The following is a 6,336-nucleotide window of genomic DNA, read 5'->3' on the forward strand; positions in this document are numbered from 1 at the left end:
GCGGTCTCACTAGGGCCCTGCACAACTGCACACAGTACTCCAGGTGCGGTCTCACCAGGGCCCTGTACAACTGCAGAAGGACCTCTTTGCTCCTATACTCAACTCCTCTCGTTATGAAGGCCAACATTCCATTGGCTTTCTTCACTGCCTGCTGTACCTGCATGCTTCCTTTCAGTGACTGATGCACTAGGACACCCAGATCTCGTTGAACATCCCCTCTTCCTAACTTGACACCATTCAGATAATACTCTGCCTTTCTATTCTTACTTCCAAAGTGGATAACCTCACACTTATCCACATTAAACTGCATCTGCCATGTATCCGCCCACTCACGCAACCTGTCCAAGTCACCCTGCAGCCTTATTGCATCTCCCTCACAATTCACACTACCCCCCAACTTAGTATCATCTGCAAATTTGCTAATGGTATAATATATAATAAAATATGATATATTTATATAAAGTACTTTATGCTTTATATGTTTATATATGTATGTATATTTATATGTTTATCTGCATTTGTATCCCAGTGCAGGCGGCTGCCTGTGTGGGTCCCGCAGTGTGTGGGTACTGCAGCACCCCAGGGTGCCACAACGCTCCCAGTCTGCAGCACCCCAGGGTGCCACAACGCTCCCAGTCTGCAGCACCCCAGGGTGCCACAACGCTCCCAGTCTGCAGCACCCCAGGGTGCCACAACGCTCCCAGTCTGCAGCACCCCAGGGTGCCGCAACGCTCCCAGTCTGCAGCACCCCAGGGTGCCACAACGCTCCCAGTCTGCAGCACCCCAGGGTGCCACAACGCTCCCAGTCTGCAGCACCCCAGGGTGCCACAACGCTCCCAGTCTGCAGCACCCCAGGGTGCCACAACGCTCCCAGTCTGCAGCACCCCAGGGTGCCGGAAGCACCCGGCCTCTGACTGAAGGCGGCGGAGACCAATGTGCGAAGCGACACACACACACACACACACAGAGAAGAGGCCGGGCTTGGCCTTTAGGGGGCGAGCACAAGTCTCTCCTCGACTTACGATCGGACGCCTCCATCGTAAACCGAAAGGCATCGTAAGTGGGACCTTTCCCCCCCCAAACGCATCGTAAGTCGAGAGCGGTTTTTCAAACGCACGCCGCCCCCATCGCAAGTCGAGACCCCCCCCACCCCTCCCCGCTTTTCAAAGCGTCACCAAAAGAGTGGGTGGGGGGGGGGGGGGGGGTTGCGCCATCGTAAAGGCGAGGCATCGTAAGCGGGAGGCATCGTAAGTCGAGGAGCAGTGTAGCGAGTGGGAGTGATTGTAGCGAGTGTGTGAGTGTATCATGGCAGCGCCGCCACCGCGGACCTGAGCCTCGCCTCAATGTATCCCCCTCGCCGCGCCCTCCAGCAGCTCCACCAGCAGCTCCACCAGCAGCTGCACCAGCAGCTGCACCAGCAGCTCCAGCACCTCCACCAGCAGCCCCTCCAGCAGCCCCTCCAGCAGCCCCTCCAGCAGCCCCCCGGCCATGCACCGCTCCTCGCCCGCCTGCACAGCAGCTGTGGCCGGGTAAGGTCACCCCCCTCTCCCCCTCTCCCCCCCCTCTCTGCTTCATTCAAGGAGTGAAATGCACCAGAACAAGTGGACATGTTGGGCCCAAACCTCTGCTGCATTTGTGCAGCGCCTCCCCCCTCCCTCTCTCCACCCCCTCTCCCCCTCTCTCCACCCCCTCTCCCCCCTCTCCACCCCCTCTCCACCCTCTCTCCACCCCCTCTCCCCCTCTCTCCACCCCCCTCCACCCCCTCTCCCCACCCCCTCTCCCACCCTCTCCCCACCCTCTCCCCCTCTCTCCACCCCCTCCCCACCCTCTCCCCCTCTCTCCACCCTCTCTCCCCCTCTCTCCACCCCCTCTCTCCCTCTCTCCACCCCCTCTCCCCCTCTCTCCACCCCCTCTCCCCCTCTCTCCACCCCCTCTCCCCCCTCTCTCCACCCCCTCTCTCCACCCTCTCCCCACCCTCTCTCCCCCTCTCCCCACCCTCTCCCCCTCTCCACCCTCTCTCCCTCTCTCCACCCCCTCTCCACCCCCTCACCCCCTCTCTCTCCCTCTCTCCACCCTCTCTCCACCCCCCTCTCCCCCTCTCTCCACCCTCTCTCCCCCTCTCTCCACCCTCTCTCCACCCTCTCTCCACCCCCTCTCCCCCCCCTCTCTCCCACCCCCTCTCCCCCCCCTCTCTCCACCCCCTCTCTCCACCCCCCTCTCCCCCTCTCTCCATGCCCTTTAACCCCCTTATCCTCCTCCCCTCCCTCCACCCCCTCTCTTCTCACCTCCCTCCCTCTCTTCTCTCCTCCCTCCCTTCCCCCTCTCCCCTTCCTCCTCAACCCCCACTCCCTCCTCCCCTCTCCTCTCCCCTCCCATTCCCCTCAACCCCTCTCCTCTCCCCTCCCATTCCCCTCAACCCCCCTTATACAACTTCCTCCCCTCTCTCCCTCCTCCCCTCTCCCCTACCTCCTCAACCTCCCCCCTTCCACCTCAACCTCCCGCTCCCCCTCCACCCCTCCCCTCTTCCCCTCTCTCCAACCCCTTCAACCTCCTCCCCTCTCCCCTTCCTCCTCAACCCCCCTTATCCACCCCCCCCTCCTCCATCCCCTTCTGCCTCCTCCACTCCCCTCAACCCCCCCATACAACTCCCTCTCCCTCTCCCTCCCTCCACTCCCCCTCTCTTCCCCCTCACTACTCCATTCCCTTCAATCCACCCCCTTCAACCCACTTATCATCCCCTCCCCTCTCCCCTTCCCCTCAACCCCTCACTCCACCCCTTCTCCCCCTCTCCACCCCCTCCCCTCTTCCCCCTCACTCCACCCCCTTCTCCCCCTCTCTCTCCCCCTCTCACTCCCTCTCTCCACCCCCACTCTCCCCCTCCACCCCTCTCCCCCTCCATTCCCTCTTTCCTCCCCCTTCAACCCCCCCTCCCCCTCCCCTCTCACTCCCTCCCCTCCCATTCCCCTCAACCCCCCTTATACACCTTCCTCCCCCTCCACCCCCCTCCCTCCCTCCCTCCCTCCCTCCCTAGGAGATAGATTTAAACTTTAAAATGTGAATAACTTTAAATATATAACACCGATTTCAATGAAACTTCTTCCATTAGCGCCGTGGTGAGATGGCGCCTAAGGCGGGCCTAAAACCGTCGCGCTATCGTGTACCGTGTTGGCTGTAGTTCAGGAACAAACAAACAAGAGTTTTCGTGTGTAGATGTATGAAAGACATGCAAGAAAAGGAATGGTGTAAAAGGAAACAGACCACTGTTAGCTGTTTGCTGGGTGAGAACGAGAAGCTGGTGTGACTTGGGTGGGAGAGAGAGAGAGAGAGTGCAGGGGTTGCTTGACGTTAGAGAAATCAATATTCATACCGTAGTCTGAGGAAGGGTCTCGACCCGAAACGTCACCCATTCCTTCTCTCCACAGATGCTGCCTGACCCGCTGAGTTACTCCAGCACTCTGTGAAACGTCACCGATCCATGTTCTCCACAGATGCTGCCTGACCCGCTGAGTTACTCCAGCGCTCTGTGAAACGTCACCTATCCCATGTTCTCCACAGATGCTGCCTGACCCGCTGAGTTACTCCAGCACTCTGTGAAACGTCACCGATCCATGTTCTCCACAGATGCTGCCTGACCCGTTGAGTTACTCCAGCACTTTGTGTCTGTGTTTAGAAATGTAATTGTCCGGTTCCAGGACATATGACAATAAAATACTCTTGTCCCATGGGTGAGAAAAGAAGTCACAGAACTAAAGAACTAACGTAGAACTGTGAGGTAACATTCCACAGTGGGATTCTTTGCCACAGACGGCTGTGGAGGCCACAAGTCAGTGGATGTTTTTAAGGCCTGTTTCCGCGCTATATCTCTAATCTAAATTCAACTACTTTCGGCTTTATCTAATTCGAGACACACAACTGTAAAACAATCTTGACACTAGTTCTCATGTTCATAGGTTCTAGGAAGCTGAATTAGGCCATTCGGCCCATCAAGTCCACTCCGCCATTCAATCATGGCTGATCTATCTCTCCCTCCTAACCCCGTTCTCCTGCCTTCTCCCCATAACCCCCGACACACGCACTGATCAACAATCTATCTATCTCTGCCTTAAATACATCCACTGACTTGTGGCCTCCACAGCCGTCTGTGGCAAAGAATCTCACAGATTCACCGCCCTCTGGCTGAAGAAATCCCTCCTCGTCCTCTTCCTAAAGGCAGTGAAGAAAGCCAATGGAATGTTGACATTCATAACAAGAGGAGTTGAGTATAGGAGCAAAGAGGTCCTTCTGCAGTTGTACAGGGCCCTAGTGAGACCGCACCTGGAGTATTGTGTGCAGTTGTACAGGGCCCTAGTGAGACCGCACCTGGAGTACTGTGTGCAGTTGTACAGGGCCCTAGTGAGACCGCACCTGGAGTACTGTGTGCAGTTGTACAGGGCCCTAGTGAGACCGCACCTGGAGTACTGTGTGCAGTTTTGGTCTCCAAATTTGAGGAAGGATATTCTTGCTATTGAGGGCGTGCAGCGTAGGTTTACTAGGTTAATTCCCGGAATGGCGGGACTGTCATATGTTGAAAGACTGGAGCGACTAGGCTTGTATACACTGGAATTTAGAAGGATGAGAGGGGATGTTATCGAAACGTATAAGATTATTAAGGGGTTGGACACGTTAGAGGCAGGAAACATGTTCCCAATGTCGGGGGAGTCCAGAACCAGGGGCCACAGTTTAAGAATAAGGGGTAGGCCATTTAGAACGGAGATGAGGAAAAACCTTTTCAGTCAGAGAGTTGTGAATCTGTGGAATTCTCTGCCTCAGAAGGCAGTGGAGGCCAATTCTCTGGATGGATTTAAGAGAGAGTTGGATACTTTAGGGACTAGTGGAATCAAGGGATATGGGGAGAAGGCAGGAACGGGGTACTGATTGTGGACGATCAGCCATGATCACAATGAATGGCGGTGCTGGCTCGAAGGGCCGAATGGCCTCCTCCTGCACCTATTGTCTATGTTTATATGTTTCTAGACTGAAACACAAGAAGATAGTAGCGGTAGTGGGGAAAATGCTAGAGTCAGTTATTAAAGATGTGATAGCAGCACATTTGGAAAGTGGTGAAATCATCAGACAAAGTCAGCATGGATTTACCAAAGGCAAATCATGTCTGACGAATCTTATAGAATTTTTCGAGGATGTAACTAGTAGAGTGGATAAGGGAGAACCAGTCGATGTGTTATATCTGGACTTTCAGAAGGCCTTCGACAAGGTCCCACATAGGAGATTGGGGTACAAACTTAAAGCACACGGTATTGAGGGTTCAGTGTTGAGGTGGATAGAAAATTGGTTGGCGGACAGGAAGCAAAGTGTAGGAATAAACGGGTCCTTTTCGGAATGGCAGGCAGTGACTAGTGGGGTACCGCAAGGCTCAGTGCTGGGACCCCAGTTATTTACAGTGTATATTAATGATTTGGACGAGGGAATTGAATGCAACATCTCTAAGTTTGCGGATGACACGAAGCTGGGTGGCAGTGTTAGCTGCGAGGAGGATGCTAGGAGGTTGCAGAGTGACTTGGATAGATTAGGAGAGTGGGCAAATGCATGGCAGATGCAATATAATGTGGATAAATGTGAGGTTATCCACTTTGGCGGCAAGAACAGGAAAGCAGAGTATTACCTGAATGGTGACCGATTGGGAGAAGGGGAGATGCAACGTGACCTGGGTGTCATGGTGCACCAGTCATTGAAAGCAAGCATGCAGGTGCAGCAGGCAGTGAAGAAAGTGAATGGTATGTTGGCATTCATAGCAAGAGGATTTGAGTTTAGGAGCAGGGAGGTTCTGCTGCAGTTGTACAGGGCCTTGGTGAGACCGCACCTGGAGTATTGTGTACAGTTTTGGTCTCCTAATCTGAGGAAAGACGTTCTTGCCTTAGAGGGAGTACAGAGAAGGTTCACCAGATTGATCCCTGGGATGGCGGGACTTGCATATGAGGAAAGACTGGATAGACTCGGCTTGTACTCGCTGGAATTTAGAAGACTGAGGGGGCATCTTATAGAAACATATAAAATTCTTAAGGGGTTGGAGAGGCTAGATGCGGAAAGATTGTTCCCGATGTTGGGGGAGTCCAGAACCAGGGGTCACAGCTTAAGGATAAGGGGGAAGTCTTTTAGGACCGAGATGAGAAAACATTTCTTCACACAGAGAGTGGTGAATCTGTGGAATTCTCTGCCACAGAAGGTAGTTGAGGCCAGTTCATTGGCTATATTTAAGAGGGAGTTAGATGTGGCCCTTGTGGCTAAAGGGATCAGGGGGTATGGAGAGAAGGCAGGTACGGGATACTGAGTTGGATGATC

This window comes from Rhinoraja longicauda, chromosome 44, assembly GCF_053455715.1.
Source record: "Rhinoraja longicauda isolate Sanriku21f chromosome 44, sRhiLon1.1, whole genome shotgun sequence".
NCBI lineage: Eukaryota > Metazoa > Chordata > Chondrichthyes > Rajiformes > Arhynchobatidae > Rhinoraja > Rhinoraja longicauda.